Here is a 22,164-nt window from a genome sequence, read left to right on the forward strand (position 1 = left end):
AAATGAATTTTTTTTGGAGATTAATCCTTGGACTAGGAATGTATGTGCAGGCGAGAGAAGGACTGTAGCTCAGGGTTAGAGCACATTCTTTGCATGAAAAGGTTCCCAGGTTCAACCCCTGGCATCTCCAGGTAGGATGGGAAAGAGAATAGGCTATTGTACACTTATTGTAAGGTTCTGTTTGGGGAAGAAGTCTGCTTGTTTAAGAACCTTTGAGGAAGGATTGTATTAGGCATGAAGAGAGAACTTCAAAACATCTAAGGCTTCATCTGTTTAGGAAATTTTGACTTATTTTAACATTAAAATAGCTTAAAAAACTCCTAATCACATATCCTCATATAGTCTTTCAAATGCTTCTGGGATGTGATGATAGTCCTTAAACCATACAATCCAGGTTACTCATAACTAGAACTGTAAAATAAGCATGTTTTGAGGATTACAAGTATATTTCTTATGATGCTTGCATAAGAAGACTTCTTGCAGCTAGGATCCTGGTGTCAGACCTAATCAAAATATATCTCTCAAACTAATCCATAATACTTGACCAGTCAAATATGGGCCAGTTGAATCCTATGCACATTTACAAAAGAGTAAGAACCATTGATATAAATGGGACTTACTTCCAAGTAAATATGGTTAGGGTTTGGCTCTTCTGAGTATACAAACATTCTTGTTTCTATTTTCTGTCTAAAATCTTTAGGTTTTTAAGCAAATCAGTTTTCAAACCAGCCCAGGCTCACCCATCAGTATTTCATTATATTGTTCCTGTAATATAGGCAACTGCAGTGTTGCACTAGTTGTGGTAGTGGTTCACTTCATCCAAAGTGTCTGAGTTCAGCTGCTGTGGGCCAAAGTTATTTTGTAAGGGAATAAAAGGTTCTTAGGCCAGTCCTTTCTCCCAGATCTTGTCCATGTGAGCCTACCAAGAGTCACTTTAAAGTTTAATTTTTAAGCACCTGTGAGCACATTTGGCATTCTTAAAGTTTATTGGTTTTGTAGGATGCTTAGTTGTTGACTATTCTCATAGATTACAGCTTCAGTAATCTGAAAGTTATGTTGTTTCAGTCATACAATAGAAAAGGTGAATAGCCGTTAGCAAATGGTATTGTTCATACAATACTACCAAGGGATTTAAAAACAACATTAAACATTCTGATAACAATATTGATGCAGGGACACTTCACAAGTAATGCTTTTAATACATAAGCTTGATATCTCCAATTTACTTTTTTGTTAAATAATCTAATGTTCATAGACAGCTCAGCTGAGTGAGTATCTGACAATCATTTGGCTGACTTGTTCATGTTTTCAATTTAAAAGAGGAAAACAGATGCCCCATTACACCTTCCACATAGCATAATTCTTAGGGAAGGCCTAATAGGAACTTTTATTTTATACTGTAGTTTTAAACTTTTACATTGTATCTTGAAGTTCTCGTTGCTTCAACTGGCAGTGTAGATCATTACATCAACTAGTGTCATGCTTGAATTTTGAAAACTGTTTTCACTATACCATTCATTCTTTAAAATTTGTTTTTAAAGTGTTTTGACTGGATGTGCTTCATCTATTGAAATAAGTGCCCAAGAATTTAGGAACACTTAAAAGTTTTCCTGGAAGGGACATTCAAGAAGTGGGATGTTCCCTTCCTTGGAACCAGGAAAGGGAAAGTTAACTTTTAGCTGAGGAAAAGGGCTCTATCCCCAGTCTGTTCAGCTAGGAAACAAATGTAAGCAGCACTCCATCAGTCCATCTTTCGACTTGTGCACTGTCCAGCAGGCATTCAAAGGCAGGAATTTTCTGGTCTGAATTGACCCCCAGAGTCATACTTTCTTATTCTGATCCTCTCATCCTACAAAAGATTCTCCCACTTTGCTTACAACACCCAACAGTACATGTATTGAGTGTGTCTATTTTATCTTGTCTCAGCTTCTCAGGTCTTCTCCAGTATCTTGGTGACATTAGGAGTTCACATGTTTTCAGGGCATTTACCTCCACCTATGTAGGTGGCCCCAAGTCAGAGCTTCTCTTTTGCAGCAGCTCCAGAGGATCTAGTCATGGGTTTCTGATCAACTTTCCAAAGAGCTCCTTTCAGACATTTCGATCCTTGACACATCAGGGCATAAGATTTGACTTTTTGTTTCTGTTTTACAAGGCCACACACTGAATCTTCTGCAATTTCTATGAAAGGGTAGATCCAATCAGTAGTTCAGTCTACTGGATTTAGCTCAACTTTTGGGCTCCATGGTGTTGATCTGGGAATAATTCCTTTTGCAAGATTCCATGTGGATTCACTTCTACCTCCCTTGTTACCAAGCTCAAATTAAGAACATAAGAGCCATGCTGGGTCAGACCAAGGGTCCATCTAGTTCTCAGTTTTCTTCAGTGGTGATGAAACCACTGTTCAAAAAGCTCCCATTGATTTATAAAGATCAGGTGATTCTTCGAAAACAGAACACAATATCTGAAAAGTAAGCTAAACTTCAAGACAGAAAGAAGCTGGACCCAGCAGAGTAATAATCTGATTATATGATAATAGATAAGAACAGTGACTGAAGATACCAAGAATGGATCACTCTGCCTAGTATCCTATTGTGCTTATGCTTGTGCAACAGGGCTTTTATGATTGTAAACATAACCTAAAACAAGCAGAAACTCTCATTTTTGGAAAGGGGTGGGTAGCAGAGCTTGCAGAAAGGGGCTCCACTGACCTATTCCAATCTGGAAATGAGTGTTTACACTCATTTCCAGAGTTATGTTTACAACCACAAAAGCTTTGTTGTGCAAGTGGTGGGTCCCGCAAGCACAATGGAACCAGCAGAGGTCACCTCAGAGAATTATCAACTGCTAAAGTTCCTCACAGAATATATGACAAGGGGAGCAGAAACTCGGGACTCTGTGGCCTCAGACCTTTTTGTACATCTCCTCTCCAATTCCAAGATCCTACACAAGACCATGGCAAAAATGTGCAAATCCTTCTGGCCAAGGGTCCCTAATTCTCCAGCATACTTGTACTTGTCAATGAAGCCCCATGGCTTCCTCATTGGTCTCCCTCAGTATTATAGTGGGGACCTGTTCTTCATCTGAACCCAGGCTTGCTACAATAAGGGAAAAGATAGAGATGCAGTATGAGATGGAGAATATCAGAGTGAAGAGGTGAGTTTTATCAGGTGCTTAAATGTAAAACCAGAAGGAACTAGACAGATTCCAGGAGTTGTGAGTTGCAATGGTAGAAAAGTTGTAGGGGGAAAGGGAGAAGTCAGCAGACTGGAGAGTGTACTTTAGATTTATAGAGGCCAAGAATACCAGAAATGTGACGAGAGTGAGAAGAGGGCATTTAGTGATATGAGTTTTCTGGAAAATTTTGAGGGGGGGGGGCAAAATTTCCTATGTAAATTAGGGTAAGCTTTGAAGCTGTCAATCTTGCCTAATACTGTATTTGCAGTTGGCAACCATTCATTGTTACTAATGAACTTATAAAATGGGGGAAAAACCCACAGAAAAACAAACCACTCGAAAAAATGTCCAGAAAAGTTTCGATCTCACATAATTGAGGTAATGGGAAGTGATAATAGGTCAGTGGGAGTAAAAGAATTGACATTTAAAAGCAAATAAGAGAAAGATAAGTATAAGAAGAGAGTGAGATAATGAGGATGGAAAAGAGGAGTAATGCAGCCATAACAAATGGAATGTATTAATTGAGCTGAAGAATTCATGGCAGAGATTTGAGAGATGACAGAGGAAGACCAAGTGAAAGCGTTGACAATAATTAACCTGGATTAATGGGGCCACAGTGGCATAGTGGTTAAGACGCTGAACTGCAGACCGGAAGGTTGGCAGGACAGCAGTTCGAGACCCGAGTGCTGCGTGGCAGAGTGAGCTCCCGTCTTCAGTCCCAGCTCCTGCCAACCTAGCAGTTCGAAAGCAAGAAATTGCAAGTAGATAAATAGGTACCGCTTTGGCGGGAAAGGTAACAGCATTCCGTGCACCTTGGTGTTCAGTCATGCCGGCCACATGACCACGGAAGCATCTTCGGACAGCGCTGGCTCTTCGGCTTAGAAATGGAGATGAGCACCACACCCTAGAGTCGGACATGACTGGTTGGGGACACCTTTACCTTTTACCTTTTTAACCTGGATTCCCTGCCACTCTTGTACACAGGAATATAATATTTCTATGCGCTAATAGCGAATTAGTTCTCTGAGTGTGGATCCACCCATATGTAGCCCAAACTGCACCATGGACTGCATAAGTTTGCAAAAGTATACAAAACACTAAGGAAAAAACACACAGAGCCAATGGATTCTACTCATATCTTTGTCTTTAAAGTAAAGGGCGAAAGTATATAAAATTTACTACCCTCTGTCAACAACTAGACTTAAGTTTAACATATATTTTTTCTTTCTTCTCTTTTGTCTTTGTATCTGGAAAATTAATAAAATCTTACTAAAAACGGGGGCAGGCGGGGGGACACTAAGCAGGAAGACTCAAAAACAGCCCAGTGAGAACTCATCGTGCTCACTTGCTATAGAATGCTAGTTGATTGTTGAGAGATGGAAACAGAAAATGGAGCGGGGGGGATGGAATAGGAATACCCTTGAACAGGTCCTCCCACTCCCTGAATTATTCACAGATAATTACTTGTTTGTCTTTTAAAAGCTTATGAGTTGTAGTATCATTGCATTTTATGATAGTGAATTAGTTATGATAGTGAATTATTTTATTATGCGTTTTGTAAATAAGTACTTCATTTTGCTACTCCAGAACTTACTGTCAATCAATTTCATTTGATAATTTGAAACTTTAGTGTTAGAGGGAAAAACTTTTATCTGTGCTTTCCATCAGGTTCTTAATTTTATAAACCTCTCTCAAAATCAAACAACAAATCCTCTATGAGTCCTCTCATGTTTCCTTCTACAAGCTAAAAAGTCCCAAATGTGTTTGCCTTTTCTTGTAAGCTTCCCAACTCATTGATCCTTTTAACCTTTCTTTTACCTTTTCCAGTTCTACTTTATTCTTTTTCGAATGGGTCAACCAGAACTAGAATCAGTATTACAAAGTATGTTCACATAAATTAACATAATGGCATTGTACTTTTTGTCCATCCCTTTCCTAATAGTGCCTTTTACTGAATTTGTAATTTTCATTTCCCCAGTGCATTGGTTTTGCTTTTCTCTGACATATCTACCACAATCCTAAGATCTCTCTCCTAAGCAGTCATGGCATGTAACATGAGCCTTTTTAAAAAACCTGCCATATTTGTTGTTGCTTACTTAAATAAGGAATTTGCATTAATCTCCCCCCAAAAATGCCCTGCTTATGCTGGCAATTGGAATAATATTATATCAGCTGAAAAAGGGATTTATTTGAAGAAGCCTGTCATCGTTATATTTTTTTAAAGTGGGGAGATTGAGGTCTGCTTATTACATATGAAGCTTTAAAAAAAGTGACTAATATTTGTAACATTTTGATTAACTTCACCCCTTGTATCTCCAAACAGTTGTTCATACTTGTCTCCTTTGAAATATTAGAACATGCAAAATATAAACTAAAGTCACTTTTAAATTAAACAATTGTTGGTGAGAGATCCAAGTTCTTATGTTTGTTGGCTGCTTTGCTCACTTGCCCTATATAGACAAATACAGGATTATAGGGCATTAATTTACTTGGGAGTTACTTCAGTGTTAGTCCCAGGGATGGTTGGTAAGGCAGTGCTTTGAAACTATTAACAATTAATCTTTGTTGTAGAAGATTCAGATAGCCATGTTAGAATATACACTTTTAAATTACTGTAGGGAAATTTTCTATTTTTAGAAACTTCAGAGAGCAATCCTATGGCCGCTAGACAGAGGCTAGACGGTCATAGGATATGCCATTTTCCGGGAACTGACCTCCTCCCACTTCCACGCTGCCTTGGAGGCAGCATGGAACAGCCCCATCCTTGCAAGAGAAGCGCAGAATGGCCGAAAAGGGGCGTGGCTGGGGGTGTTCTGGGGCAGAGAGGGCGTGACTGTGTGTACGACACGTCCAATGTGTCGTACAGCAGCCTCCTTCCCCACTCCGTGATCTTGCAATCTGCAGGAGCTGCAATCGGCTGTATAGCCAAAAAAGTAGGGCAGGAGAAGCGCAGAGGGAACAATCCCCTTCGTGCTTCTGCCCTGCTTAGGATAGGTGGTCGCCTCCAAGTTTGGAGGCAGCTGCCTATCTCGATAGGATCGTGCCCTTAGTGACTTAAATATCTATGTGTGGATGATCCTGATAGTGCTCAATAGAGACCTGTTTAACCTCTCCAGCCACTTATCAATAGTATTACAATGGGATCTTAGGGGGAATGGGAGTTTTGTGCTTCCCATGATATCCCCAATTGACATTCCCTTTTTGCCTGATGCTGCAAACAGGAACATTAAGGATTATGTTAAGGAACATTAGTTCCATGTGGACATGAGGTGCATGGAGAATTACCATTTCCCCCATACCTTACACGTCCATGTATGTGCACATAGATATTGTCCATTGGAAGCCCTATTATATTATCCCACCTCCAGGAGAGGCTAGGCTGATGAGTGCACAGAACAGTGCCTTTACTGTAGCAGTGCCCCGATTGTGGACCTACCTCCCTAGCTTCATCTCCACCTACCTTAGGGCAGCCTATAAAACTGTGTTATTCTGCTTGGCTTCTGAAAGTTTTAAAATCCTGCTCTTTCATTTTTTTGTGCTGCTTTTATGTAGTGGTTGTGATGTGGATTACTGTGTATCACCTTGGGGGCTGAAAGGCTATTCAAAAATATTTTAATAATAAAGGCTCGGGGTCCAGTCACTGTCCTCCACAAAACTGGTACTGCTCTCACAGTGCAGTCATGTTTCTGGTTTTTAAACCCAGCCCAAAGCAACAAGGAGCGAATCATTTGGCATTTCTTTGAGATTATTTTTTTAAAATCACAAATGTGCAGTAGTTATGGATTTCATGCAATGAATTAATAAATATTCCTGCAGTGTAGCACTTCCATTGCAGAGATGCTGCATTGATATCTCATTTTCCCAGCATTCAAATGAGAATATTTTGTGTCTCTGGAATAACTGCATTTGCCCAGAGAGTGATTTCATTATTATAGAATGTAGTTTTGTAAGTGTCACAGAACTTTTTGGCTATACTGTGATCTGGTTCTGATGGTTAAATAACCAACAGTTTGTTAAGCATGGGTTGTTTGCTAAACAACCCAGGAATGCCCTATTCCTGAGTTGTTCTCTGTGACATCCGAACCTGGAACTGTGGGTTGTTGAGAGGGAAGCCACTCAGAGCTTTAACCCAAGGACAACCCAGCGTTCCAGATTCAGATGTCATGGCGAACAACCCAGGAGTGGGGCGTTCCTGGATTGTTTAGCAAAGCAGAAGCAAGCAGTTGGGAACCAGCATGCTAGCTTGCTCCTGTGTGCTTACAAACAACCCATGGTTTGTTAACTATGGGGTTTTTGATTGTGCAAACTGGGTGTATTAAGTGTATACAGTATCTGTGGTTTTGTAAGTGAATAGCGAACTGTTACCACACTATTTTATGGCCTTTAGAGAGTTAAAGCCAATGGCTGGGTTCACACAACATGACATCGTTGTTGTCATGTTATCATATTATCGTTGAACTGTGAGTTGTTGTTGAAACGTGGGTTGTTGCGTTGTGTGACCCCAGCCATGCTAACAAACCATGGTTTGTTAACCACGAACAACCCACAAAGAGAACCCATGGTTTGTTATTGGGTTATGAACTGTGGATTGTTCATGCTTAACCAACCATGGTTTGTTAGCATGGCTGGCTTCACACAGGATGGCCATCATTTCCTTGGATGCAGAAAAGGCCTTTGACAAAATTCATTGGAAATTTATTTTTATTACACTGATTAATTTTGGTTTTCCTTTAGAATTTTTGAAATGGGTTAAAATCTTATACTCAGCTCCAAGAGCGAGAATAATGACTAATGGTTTATTTTCAGCTTTTTTTTTACTTTGGCAGGGCACCAGACAAGGTTGTCCACTTTCCCCACTGATATTCAATTTATGCTTGGAACCCCTGGCGTGTTCTATTAGACAAAATAGTAGTATTCGTGGATTTGTCCATTTTGGTTTAGAATTTAAAATTAGCCTTTATGCTGATGCTTTTGTTGTTTATCTCAAGACTCCAGTCGTCGGTTCCAGCTTTGATGAAATTGATTAATACCTTTGGTGAATTGTCCAGCTATTCAATTAATTGGTCAAAGTCGGAAATAATGCCAATTGGAGATAGGGTATACTCTAGTGTATTTACCAATTGGCAATTTCAACAGTGCCTAGAGTTTATTACTTACTTGGGAATAATTATCCCTAGAGATATAACTCAAATGATTAGGTTAAATTTAAACAAGTTGATCAATGATATTTCATGAGATCTAGATAGATAGATGGGCATCTTTAAAGTTGAGTTTATGGGGTAAGGTGACTACACTTAAGATGAATACCATACCTTGAATTATTTGTGTTATACATGAGATCCCTATACTTACACCTGACAAAATTTCTGAAAATGTAAAGCTTTGTTTTGTAAATTTTGCGTGGGTCCCTTCCACCAAGAATATCTTTGAAAAGGATGAAACTTCCAATTAATGAAGGCAGGTTCGATTTTTCAGATCTAGCTATGTATCGGGCCTGTTTGCTGACTTGTACTAAATGTTGGTCTTTTCCACTTAGATTACATTTTCCACCTTGGTCAGTGTTGGAATCTTCTTGTCTGGAGCCTCTCTTTAAATGGATGGCATTACGTTCTCGGCATATTAAGGCAGACAGAGCTCCTCGCACAATTTTGGCAGTTAGAGAAGTGTGGCGTATAATGTCACGTCAATTACAGTTTGACCCATTTTTCCATGCTACATTGACTTTAAGGGGAAATCCAGATTTAAGCATTGAAAAGAAAATGTTTTTATGGTGGGCCTGGACAGATAATTTTATCTTTACCCTGGATCAATTAGTGGGGGTTGATGATGAACTCCTGTTATTTTCAACTTTGCGAGATCAATTCTACAGGCAGTACTTTCAACTGAAATATTTGTTGGTCTCTAGATTCGGTCCTGCTGCTTTTACTGCTTCGGAGTCTCCTTTACTACTGTAAATATCATTGAAGCTGATATTTACTACTGTAAATATCATTGAAGCTGATATATCTATCAACCTATGTTTATAAATATTTATTATCAATGAATAAATATGATACAAGTGCTTTACAGCAGGAACGGAACAGGGAATTGGAACGTCCTATTTTGTTTAATCAATGGACTGCCATTTTGTCATCTGTATCGGATATCTCAACAGATCGTCAGTTAAACCTTATTCAACGAAAACTTTTGTTTTGAGTCTATTGGATGCCACAATGTCTTTTTAATAAAGGTTTGTCAAATTCAGCTAATTGTTGGAGGTGTAATGCAGTCAATGCTTCTCTTATTCATATGTTTTTGAAATGCCCCATGGTTGCCTCCTTTGGGGAGGAAGTTATTATTCGGATAGATTTTGTATTGGAAACCTCTTTAATATTTACTGATGTAAATGTTCTTTTAAATTACTTACCTGCTTCTTGGAATGTAACCCATGGCCAGGGTAAATGGATTTTTCGTGCCTTTTTGGTTGTTAAAAGACTGATACTACGATACTTGAAGGATAAAAGCTCACTGCCCATAATGCAACGGATTGAAGACTTAACGCTAGCAACATTTGCAAATGGAATTGTATGTGGATATTTGGTCTGCTTTAACTGAAGTTTATGTATAACCTATATTTTTTTCCTTTTTTTTTTTACTCTTTCTAGAATATTGTAATAATTCGAAACTGAGGGTTTTAGCGTGTCATACTTTTTTTTCTTTTTGGTTTTGTTATGTTTTTTCTTTGTTTTGTTTGTTGAAATTCACAATAAAAAAACTGGGGGGGAAATGGTTAACCAACCATGGTATGTTAGCATGGCTGGGTTCACACAACACAACAAGCCATGGTTCAACAACCATCCCCAGGTCAACATCAATCCACACTCAGCCTTGACTATGAATTGTCATGTTGTGTGAACCCAGCCTCTGTGTTCCATCACTGTATAGCATCAACATGTACCTGTTGCCTTCAATACAGCAAAAAGAAGAGATCAATGGCAAGGTTACATACACAAGCACACACAAGTAACAATTGGATCTTGGTCTTACTGTTATTTTTTCCTTTGTGACTCTTTGTGCTTACTATCTCACACAGTGCCCTTGAGTAGTGATGTGGGTTTGCTGGAAAATTTTGAACTGAAAATTTTCATATGCAAATTGGGCTAATTTGCAGAGAGCCATATGAATTGGAAAAATTTCAGTTTGCATCAGGATGTTTTCTGATGCCCTAAATTATAGTGATGTTAGCTATTTTACTTACATTTTGCAAAAAAAGTACCCCATGTTATTTTTTTGTCCCAATACACCACAAGTATTTGATCTAAAATATCTGAAGAAAAAATTGCTGTACACTTAATGTGATTTAAATGTTATATAGAAATTTTTATTGTAATACTTATACCAATTCAAAAACAATAGCATGTACTTCCCCTACATTGTTTAAATGTAAGAAAAAAACAAAGGTACTGAAAACTGGCACATAATTCAACCTTCCCCACCTGGTGTCCTCCAGATGTGTTGGGCTACAGCTCCCAGTATCTCCCCCAGTCAGCATGGTTAGCTAGTGATGCTGGGGGTTGTAGTCCAAGAAATCTGGAAGGCATCAGGCTGGGGAAGCCTGCACGAATTAATTTTAGCAACCCAAAGAACTGTGCAGGATATGCTGGCAACCATTCACCTATTTCAACAGAGTTCAGCTATCTTCCACTAAAGTTGTTGGGGCACTTCAGTTTTGCTGTCACTACTTCTTCTTGAGACATATAAGTATTTCTGTGACATATATGTAGTCTCTCACATACTTGCTAGGGAAAATCACCTGAAAAACATCAATTATGACTTTGAAACTGCCAAGCTTGCCTAATATTGTATTTGCATTTGGCATCCATTCATTGTTCCTAAGGAACTTAAGAAATAGAAAAATTTCCGCAGAAAAGTAAAGCACATCACTGCCCTCAGTGTCCCCTCCCCAAGTGGATCGATCTTCTCCATTTGGGTCCAATTTGTACCTCTAATCAGAAGGAGAGGACAAGGCAGGTAGGGGCTGCTGCTGCTTCTCACTCTTATTGCTACTCATACATTCAGAGAGGGAGGAGACCAGGCTGTGTCAGCAAGGATAAGTAGCAGCAAGGAAAGTGCTCCAGAATTTGGCAGTGGGCTTCAGCAAGTGCCCAAATATGCTGACTCTTGATGCCAGTCCTGGCAATGAACTTTATTGAAATGAGCCCTGATCTTTTCATTTCCCTGTTTTGGTAGCAAAAGTATACTTGCCAAAGTGACTGTAGGGTAAAATAAGAAAACTGTAGGTGGGGAGGGGGAATGGAACTGAGAATCCTAAGAAGGGATAAGGCTGACTAGCGGACAGACTTTATGGGGGGAAAGTAAACTCTCCAGCAGTGCTAAAGATTGCTGCTAGGCGTCACTGCTATCTTTTTAAAGAAAAAGAAGGCATGCCACAGCGAGACATCCTACCATCCATATCTCTTGGTGGGTAAAACAAAAAGGGATTGTGAAGAGCTCCAAAAGGATCTTCCAAACTGGGAGAATGGGCATCTAAATGGCAAATGCAGTTCAGTGTAAGCAAGTGTAAAGTTGGGGCAAAAAATCCCAACTTCAAGTATAGTCTGATAGGATCTGAGCTAGCGATGATCGACCAGGAAAGAGATCTTGGGGTTCTGGTGGACACTCAATGAAGATGTCAACCCAATGTGCAGCCGCTGTAAAAAAGACAAACTCCATGTTAGGCATAATTAGAAAAGGGATTGAGAATAAAACTGCCAACATCATACAGCCCCTATACAAATCTGTGGTGCGACTACACTTGGAATACTGTGTACAGTTCTGGTCACCACACCTAAAAAAATATATTGTAGAACTGGAAAAGGTGCAGAAAAGGGCAACGAAAATGATCAAGGGGCTGGAACATCTTCCCTATGAGAGAAGGTTACAACAGCTGGGATTGTTTAGCTTGGAAAAAGGAGGGTAAGCGGAGACATGATAGAGGTCTACAAAATTATGCATGATGTGGAGAATATGGATAGGGAGACATTTTTCTTCCTCTTTCAAAATTCTAGAACCCGGGGTCATCCTATGAAGCTGATTGGTGGGAGATTCAGGATAGATAAAAGGAAGCACTTCTTCACGCAGTGGGTAGTTAAACTGTGAAATTCACTACCACAGGAAGTAGTGATGGCCACCAGTTTGGATGGCTTTAAACAGAGGTTGGACAAATTCCTGGAGGAAAAGGCTATCAATGGCTACTAGTCTTGATGGCTCTGTGCTACCTCCAGAACCAGAAGCAGTGAGCCTATGTACACCAGTTGCTGAGAAACATGGGTGGGAGAGTGCTGTTGCACTCATGCCCTGCTTGTAGATCCCTGGTCGACAGCTGGTTGGCCACTGTGTGAACAGAATGCTGGACTAGATGGAACCTTGGTCTGATCCAGCATGGCTCTTCTTATGTTCTAACTGGATGTAATGATATTGTCATTGCTGAAGGACTTTCAGGGGCTGGGGTTGGAGTTGAGCACCTCACAAAGAAAAATGCGTTCACCCTTTAGAGGATTGTGTGGCTAATCCCTTTATCTTATTTTCGATATATATTTGTATAACTTAAATTTCAGTATGTGATTTATCTAATGAAAGCCTGAGGGGGTTATGTAATTGTACTGGAAAAACAGCTGGCTCCACACAGATTTTATGCGAAATGGAGAGTTAGGAAGCCTGACCTTTCATGGATATAATTCTACTTTTAAGGCGATTTGGTTAAATTTGAGAAACTCCATATAGAGGTTTTTCTAATTTCTCCTAGATGCCCAAACTACAGTATTTCTAGTCTTGCCTCTCCTCTCCTCCCTTTTCTTTTTTTCTTATTGCAAAATCCATAAAAGGGGTATCTGTACAACTTGGTGATGTAAAAGTTTGATGACTGAATCTTGAAGTGTATCTTCCTGAAGTATAATCTATAACTTTAAAGAGAGATTCCTAACCATTCTGGCATTCATTTATTTAACAGAACAAAATCATGGGCCTTACAGTTGCATTTTAATAGAATCTTCAAGCAATTTCTTTCATGCTATGTGTAAAAATAAGATGTAGAAATTTCAACAGCCAAGGTATTTGTCTCCCTGTATTTCCCAGTCCACACATTATCTATTACCAGGTAATATACTGTGCTAAAAGCCCAGATTCTACTTCAAGAAAACTTAGATACTTTGCGAAACAGTATGCTGTCATACTAGTACATTATTATTATTATGCAGATTATTATTAGTATAACAGTAGTATCGTAATGATCTAAACTTTATGCTGCTTTCTTATGAGTTAAGGTTTTATAGTAGTAAAGCTGTTCCAAATAGGCAGAAAGTTAAGAGAATATGTACATCATAAGGGTTTGGTATTAACATTACCAAATATAAAATTTGGTAATTTAATATGAAATTTAAGTGATGCTGGTATACAGCATGTCTGGGACCTAAAGAACAGAGGTGCTGTTTTTCTTGTGCAAGGAGTGCACACAGAAAAATCAAACCATATCTAAAGGTCCTTTCAACTGCAAATACACAGGATAGTTCTACATATAGATAATGGCGTAGATCCAGTAATGTCTTGGGCAAGGAAAAAGACACTTCTGCTTGTGCAAGAAAGCCCAACTGAAGTTCTCTAATTTCCCCATACCATGCTGTCCATTGACCCTCCAGAGTGGGTTGTGGGAATGGGGGGGGGGGACAAGGGGCTAAGTGGGACAGAGAAGGAGCCAGAAAAAGCCCAATTGCCTGAGCAATTCTTCTTTGGATCCAACCCTGTGTAAGAGGCTATGTATCCATGTGCAGAATTGATTGAGTAGTGTATTGTTGTTCTATTATTATAGAGGATAAGTGGAGCAATGACATAATAAGCTGCCTTATCCTAAGTCAAGCCATTGGTCCACCTAGCCTAGTATTGTCGACTGGCAGCGGCCCTCCAGGGTTGCAGGCAGAATTCTTTCCTAGCCCTTCCTGGAGATCCCAGGAATCTATCATGCTGAGGTATTGCCCCCAACACAGATGTATGTTTTGTTTTTGTATTAATATAATTTGTCTGTCAAAAAGAAACTAGAATTCTACTCCAAGGAATCTCAAAATTAGTTCTGCCTATAATTTATGGGTGGTACCCTATTCAGCACTAGTGCTAATGTAAATTATGTTGTGCTAGCGTAAGCTACCTCTACACAACACCAATATCATTTGCTGGCATGACTGGATTTCTGGGGAAACCCATTGCATCAACAAATGCTGTTGGCATTGCTCTAGAGGTGTCATACACTAGCGCAATGTAATTTATGTTGGCACTGGTGCTGAATTGGATCCTATCCTTTGTCTTTAGCAAAAAGGATATCATGACTGATGTTACTAAAAGCCACCAAGGGGTCCAGAAGAACTAGGAGGGCCGCACTCACTCTAGCCAGTTCCTAGTGTAGGTCATCCACGAAGGTGACCAAAGCAGCCTCAGTCCCATGTCTCATCCTGAAAGCCCAACTGAAATGGGTCCAGATAATCACTATCATCCAAAAGTATCTGGAGTTGCAAGTCCATCACCTTGGCCAAGAATGGAATATTTGAGACTGGCCTATATCTTCCCATGTCTTTTGTGTCAAGGTAAGGTTTCTTTAATATAGGTCTTATTACTGCCTCCTTCAAATAAGGGGGAACATGCCCGTCCCAAGGGAAGCATTAATCACTTCCTTTAGCCATGTGGCCATCCCCCTCCTGGCTGATCTAATCAGCCAGGATGGGCAAGGGTCAAGCAAACAAGTAGTAGCCCTCACCACTCCAGAAACTTTATCCACCTATTTGAGATCCACAAGCTTTCTTGATATCTAACAGACATTCTCTGTTTGAATACCAGAGATAAATTAAAAGTTTATCTGTACTGTTCTCTTTGTTGTGTTGTTCTATTTTCTATACAAAGGCAAGACCTAAAGTACAGCACAGCTGAGTTCTGTGTAATCATGGAAGGTTTGGCTTGTATTTCCAAAATACCAATATCCATGCCCCATGGCAAACCACTTCTAAAACTGAGGGAACTTTCAAAAGTAGCTTGTAATATAGAATGGGGGATCTCCTGTTCAAGTTAAAATGAGAGGAATGAGTTTTAAAATACCAGTGTTCGTGCCCATGTCTGGTTTACATGTGCTGTAAACCAGCAGTGCTGCCTATTTCCCACAATATCCACAGAATCAGAGTTGGAAGTGACCTCAAAGATCATCTAGTCCAATCTTCTGCCGATACATGAAATCCACTTCTACAGAACCCCCGGTAGGTGGCCATCCAGCCCCTGCTTGAAAACTTCTAATGAATGAGAATCCTCCACCTTCTGAGGCAGTCTGCTCCACTGCTGAACAGCGCATACGATCAAGAAGTTCTTCCTCATGTTTAATCTGAATCATTTTCCTTATAGTTTGAACCTATGGGTTTGGGTCCTATCCTCTGCAGCAGCAGAAAACACTTTTCAGTCCTTTTTACTTTACTCCAAAGATGTAGACTGCCATTTCACTATTTGGCCATGACACATAATTCATTGCAGATTAACTACTTGACAAGTCAACTACTCCAGCTACCTTGTAATGCATAGGTATATGTGGGCAGGTGGCTGGGAATTTTCAGTGGTTGCTTCATTGCTTGGCAATCTGACTGGCAATAAATAATCTGAGGTTGGGGGGGCAGGGGGAGTTTTGTATGCAGAGTAAAATGTGGCATTAATTGTTGTTGCTCTGTGAACAGAAAGAGTGTCTACTGACAGAAGGATACATGAGCACAGTTGAATTCCAGGATGGAAGCATTCATAGACTGACATCATTGGATGTCTCCCAATTTAAACCAATTCAGTAAAATATTTTGATTTCCATGATGTACAAGAACTTGGAATTTCAGATTAAAATTTAAAAAACCATTCTGTAGTTGTTAGGAATTGTTTAAAAAAATGCTTAAAAATATTGGAAGTTATGACAAGTAGAGTTGTATTTTTTTTAAAATTCAAAATATTCAACTCTACATTTTTAAAACAGTTCTGCTGACTCAGCTATTTAAATCTATTTTTTTTACTTGGAGTAAAATTGCAACTTCATATTTAGAGTTTTCATTTATTCTTAAATAGTGAGAAATAATCCCCAGGTGGCAAAACTGGAGCAGCTGTCAAAAATCTGTGTAACAGGTCTTGCTGGGTAAAATGGACATAGTAATAGAATTTAAGTAAAGAGCTTGCATTAATGTTGCACATTATTATCAAATGACAATGCAGGGGGGGAATAAAGAAATATTGTAAATTTCTGGTACAAACAAATTCAGACTAAATTAACATATGTGACAAGTGTCTGAAAGTTTTCTTGTTGGTCAGTGTTTTGTTCTCAGAAGATTTGAGTGTACATGTTTGGTTTAAATATAAACAAAAAACATGAGGCACATGGATGAATATTGTGAGAGTAACCTCATTCTTACCATTGAAACCAAGAATTTGACTGGAGTTCCATATGACCAGAATTTTCCCAAACCTGAAGATATCTCTTCCTGACCTGAACTAGTAGCTCTACCTAAAGCTATAGGGTTGAATCCAATAAAGTCATTCTGCTGATGGATCTGCTCCCCCTGCAGCCCCTCCCTGGTGCCCTCAAAATCTGCACTGAAACACTTGAGCATATTTTTGTGAGGTGCAGAGGGCTGCAGGGTGGTGGAGAAAGCCCTGTTGTGCGAGCTGACCTGCGAGCTGACCTCCGGTAGCATGATGTTGGACTTAATCTATAATTACTGTAGAAGTAGCCAAGGGGCAGCGGAAAGCAAATGATGCTAGCCCAGATGGTTAGCTTGTTGATCCACAGAGTAAGGCCTTGCTTAGTGTTGTTACATCAAGGCACAATAGGATCCAGAATCCAAAGAACCTTTTCAGTTTGTTCCACATGTCCAAAGAAGCTTTGGATTTGTGTTTCTCAAAGAACAGACTTAGTTGGCATACTGCATGGCAAGCCACATTTTGAGCTGTGGTGAATTTCAAAAACAGTTGCTAATCTGCAATTAAATCAGGGGAAGCCCCTAATCTTATAAGCACCTGCAACACTCGTGTGTGTACTCTCTGGCTATTGAATAATCACTGTTCTCCCCAATTTGCTTGAGACCTAACTGAAGCCCTTGTGGCTATACATGAACCCAGTACTCATTTAGATTTTTAGCTAAGAAAAATCACTTATCTAATGTTTTATTCTACCCCAAACTGAAGGTTGAAGTGGACAGCAAAATAAAAAGATAAAATATTGAAGATTTAAATTACCTATATCTACTTTATATTCTCTGAAAGCCAATCCAAATTAATACGACATGTGGAACTTGCAGGAAATGTACTTCCTTTCTTACTGCCCAATAGCTGAAGCTCGCTGAACAGTTCACAAAACAAAAATTAAAATCATGAAATGTTTATTATATAAATATAATACAACAATGTAAAATGTGAAAAATTAAAGCAGATCATGACCTGCAGATTCCTATATGGCAACAACCTGGGCCTTCTCCATGGTGGCCCCCATCTTATGAAATGTGCTCCATGCAATAATAATGGAAAATATTTCTTTGCTACCATCACTGCCACAAAATAGACTGAGTATTAGCAATAATTTTATTGTTAAGTTATAAGGCATAACTGGACCAGAAGAGATATTTAGAGTTGAGCAACAAATTTAGCTGTCAGGGTAGTATCCTATCCTATCCTATCCTATCCTATCCTATCCTATCCTATCCTATTGCACTTGTGGGATGCAGAAGGGAGCTCTGCTGACCTGTCTCAATCCAGAAACTAGCATTTCCCCACATTTCTGGGATTATTTTCAGAAGTGCCAAAGCCCTGTTGTGCAAGTTGTGGGTCCTGCACACACAGCAGAACCAGCAGAGGTAGACCACTCATGTTGGATAGTGCCCTCAATTTCCTGGCCACCAGTGCATATAAGGAAACACACAAAGTAATCTAATTTTCATTATCAAACAGAAAACATAGAAATTTGCTAGATGTAACAAAGTTCCTCCTGAATAGGCTCAGGAACGAGATCTAACCTGTGTTCAGTCAGACTCTGCACAAATGTTGCTCCACCTGCATTTTAGCTATTGCCCATCTTTCTTCATTGCTGTCAGCTCAGGTATATACTGGCAAGCTGTACAGGCTCTGCATAGATGGAGAGGGCACTTTGGCATGATTCTGGCCACTGCCTGGGTCATCTCCGTATCCCACAAAGCCACCAAAGCTTCAATAGAAGGACCAACCATGCCAGCAGGAACCCTTTAGAATCCATTAGCCTCTGGGCTAATTTGTAATAGGTTCCCCCATCCAAAGCGAGAACGTAGCTTGAATATCTAGACCTTGCCAGGAAGGGATCTGACTATGACAAGGGGATAGATGTTAAATACCCCACTATGAGAACCTCCTCCTTCTTCCCAGTTGAGAAAACCAAGAAGATCCTTGGGCTTTGACTTCCAAAAGAAGTGGTTGCAAATGAAGTTGCTAAGGGATCTTCCTGCCTAGCTGTAATCTAGTTCCGTATTGTCTACTCTGACTTGAAACAGCGTTGTTGCAAGAGAACTGGGTGCTTCCGAGAGAAGTGGATGCTTCTTTGTGGAAGTTACTTCTGCATTGTTGTTGTTGTTCAGTTGTTCAGTCGTGTCCGACTCTTCGTGACCCCATGGACCATAGCACGCCAGGCCTTCCTGTCCTGCGCTGTCTCCTGGAGTGTGCTCAAGTTCATATTCATTGCATCGTTGATGCTATCTAGCCATCTCATCCTCTGCCGTCCCCTTCTCCTTTTGCCTTCAGTCTTTCCCAGCATCAGAGTCTTTTCCAGAGAGTTTTCTCTTCGCATTAGGTGGCCAAAATATTTGAGCTTCAGCTTCAGTATCTGTCCTTCCAATGAGCACTCAGGGGTGATTTTCTTCAGTATGGACTGATTTGACCTCCTTGCAGTCCAGGGGACTCGTAAGAGTCTTCTTCAGCACCACAGTTCGAAAGCATCAATTCTTCGGCGCTCAGCCTTCCTTATAGTCCAGCTCTCACAGCCATACATTTCTACTGAGAAAACCATAGCTTTGATTAGACGGACCTTTGTCGGCAAGGTGATGTCTCTGCTTCTTACTATGCTGTCTAGGTTGGCCATAGCTTTCCTCCCAAGGAGCAAGCATCTTTTAATTTCATGGCTACAGTCACCGTCTGCGGTGATCTTGGATCCCAAGAAAGTAAAATCTGTCACTGCTTCCATTTCTTCCTCTTCTATATGCCAGGAAGTGATGGGGCCAGATGCCATGATCTTAGTTTTTTTAATGTTGAGTTTCAAACCAGCTTTTGCACTCTCCTCTTTCACCCTCAACAAGAGGCTCTTGAGATCCTCTTCGCTTTCTGCCATTAGGGTGGTATTGTCTGCATATCGGAGGTTGTTGATCATTCTCCCAGCAATCTTAATTCCGACCTGTGATTCATCCAACCCGGCATTTCTCATGATGTACTCTGCATATAAGTTAAATAAGCAGGGTGACAATATGCAGCCTTGTTGTACTCCTTTCCCAATTTTGAACCAATCGGTTGTTCCATGTCTGGTTCTGACTGTTGCTTCTTGACCCTCGTACAAGTTTCTCAGGAGACAGGTAAGGTGGTCTGGTACTCCCATCACTTTAAGAATTTGCCACAGTTTGTTGTGATCCACACAATCAAAGGCTTTAGCGTAGTCAATGAAGCAGAAATAGACGTTTTTCTGGAATTCTCTTGCTTTCTCCATGATCCATCGAATGTTGGCGATTTGATCTCTAGTTCCTCTGCCTCTTCTAAACCCAGCTTGTACTTCCGGTAGTTCTCGGTTCGCATACTGCTGAAGCCTAGCTTGTAGGATTTTGAGCATCACCTTGCTGGCATGTGAAATGAGCGCAATTGTGCAGTAGTTTGAACACTCTTTGGCATTGCCCTTCTTTGGAATTGGAATGTAAACTGACCTTTTCCAGTCTTGCGGCCATTGTTGAGTGTTCCAAATTTGTTGGCACTTTAACAGCATCATCTTTTAGGATTTTAAATAGCTCAGCTGGAATACCGTCATCTCCGCTAGCTTTGTTGTTAGTAATGCTTCCTAAGGCCCACTTGACTTCACTCTCGAGGATGTCCGGCTCAAGTTCAGTGACCGCACTATCATGGCTATCAGGGACATTCAGATCTTTCCTGTATGGTTCTTCTGTGTATTCTTTCCACCTCTTCTTAATCTCATCTGCTTCTGTTAGGTCCCTGCCTTCTTTGTCCTTTATCATGCCCGTCTTTGCACAAAACGTTTCCTTGAGATCTCCGATTTTCTTGAAGAGATCTGCAGTCTTTCCCATTCTGTTGTTTTCTTCGATTTCTTTGCATTGTTCATTTAGGAAGGCCTTCTTGTCTCTCCTTGCTATTCTCTGGAACTCTGCATTCAGTTGGATATATCTTCCCCTTTCTCCCTTGCTTTTCGCTTCCCTTCTTTCCTCAGCTACTTGTAAAGCCTCATCAGACAGCCACTTTGCTTTCTTGCATTTCTTTTTCTTTGGGATGGATTTCGTTGCTGCCTCCTGAACAATGTTACGGACCTCCGTCCATACTTCCTCAGGCACTCTGTCTATCAAGTCTAATCCCTGAAATCTATTCCTCACCTCCACTGTATATTCATAAGGGATATGATTTAGCTCATACCTGAATGGTTTAGTGGTTTTCCGTACGTGTTTCAATTTAAGCCGAAATTTTGCAACAAGAAGCTCATGATCTGAGCCACAGTCAGCTCCAGGTCTTGTTTTTACTGACTGTATAGAGCTTCTCCATCTTTGGCTGCAAAGGACATAATCAATCTGATTTCGATATTGACCATCTGGTGATGTCCATGTGTAGAGTCGTCTCTTGTGCTGTTGGAAAAGAGTGTTTGCTATGATCAGCGTGTTCTCTTGGCAAAACTCTATTAGCCTTTGTCCTGCTTCATTTTGTACACCAAAGCCATGCTTGCCTGTTATCCCGGTGATTTCTTGACTTCCTACTTTAGCATTCCAATCCCCTATGATGAAGAGGATATCTTTTTTTGGTGTTAGTTCTAGAAGGTGTTGTAGGTCTTCATAGAACCGATCAACCTCAGCTTCTTCGGCATCAGTGGTTGGGGCATAGACTTGAATTATTGTGATGTTGAATGGTTTGCCTTGGATTCGTACTGAGATCATTCTATCGTTTTTAAGATTGTACCCCAGTACTGCTTTTCCCACCCTTTTGTTGACTATGAGTGCTACTCCATTTCTTCTAAGGGATTCTTGCCCACAGTAGTAGATATGATGGTCACCTGAATTAAATTCGCCCATGCCTGTCCATTTTAGTTCGCTGATTCCCAAGATGTCGATGTTCAATCTTGCCATCTCATGTTTGACCATCTCCAACTTACCTTGATTCATTGATCTGACATTCCAGGTTCCTAAACAAAATTGTTCTTTACAGCATCGGATTTTCTTTTCACCACCAGACACATCCACAGCTGAGTGTCCTTTTGGCTTTGGCCCAGCCGCTTCACTCTTTCTGGCGCTACTTGGAAATACCCTCTGCTCTTCCCCAGTAGTATATTGGACACCTTCCAACCTGAGGGGCTCATCTTCCGGTGTCATCTCTTTTAGCCTTGTGTTACGTTCCATGGGATTTTCTTGGCAAGAATACTGGAGTGGGTTGCCATTTCCTTCTCCAGTGGACCACATTTTGTCAGAACTCTCTGCCATGACCTGTCCGTCTTGGGTGACCCTGCACGGCATAGCTTATGGCTTCACTGAGTTACGCAAGCCCCTTCGCCACAACAAGGCAGTGATCCATGAAGGGGTACTTCTGCGTACCACAAACAAAAAAGGACTCAGCTAGAGACTGTCTTCCACAAAAGCAAGAACCTGCAGGAGCCATATGCACAACTGACTTCTGCATTTGATTTGTGCTTGGTCTTACGCATCCACATGGGGATTACCATAAAATCTAATTTAGTACTTGGTG

General features: G+C 40.3%; 1 protein-coding gene across 4 annotated transcripts in view; it reads left to right on the forward strand.

Moving 5' to 3' along the window:
- The window catches only part of MBD5 (methyl-CpG binding domain protein 5), a 170,640-nt gene that overhangs the window by 3,028 nt on the left and 145,448 nt on the right, over positions 1-22,164 (forward strand). The gene's annotated exons all lie outside the window — the stretch shown is intronic.

This window comes from Heloderma suspectum, chromosome 1, assembly GCF_057233095.1.
Source record: "Heloderma suspectum isolate Gila_16-S chromosome 1, 16-S_ref, whole genome shotgun sequence".
Classification (NCBI taxonomy): Eukaryota; Metazoa; Chordata; class Lepidosauria; order Squamata; family Helodermatidae; genus Heloderma; species Heloderma suspectum.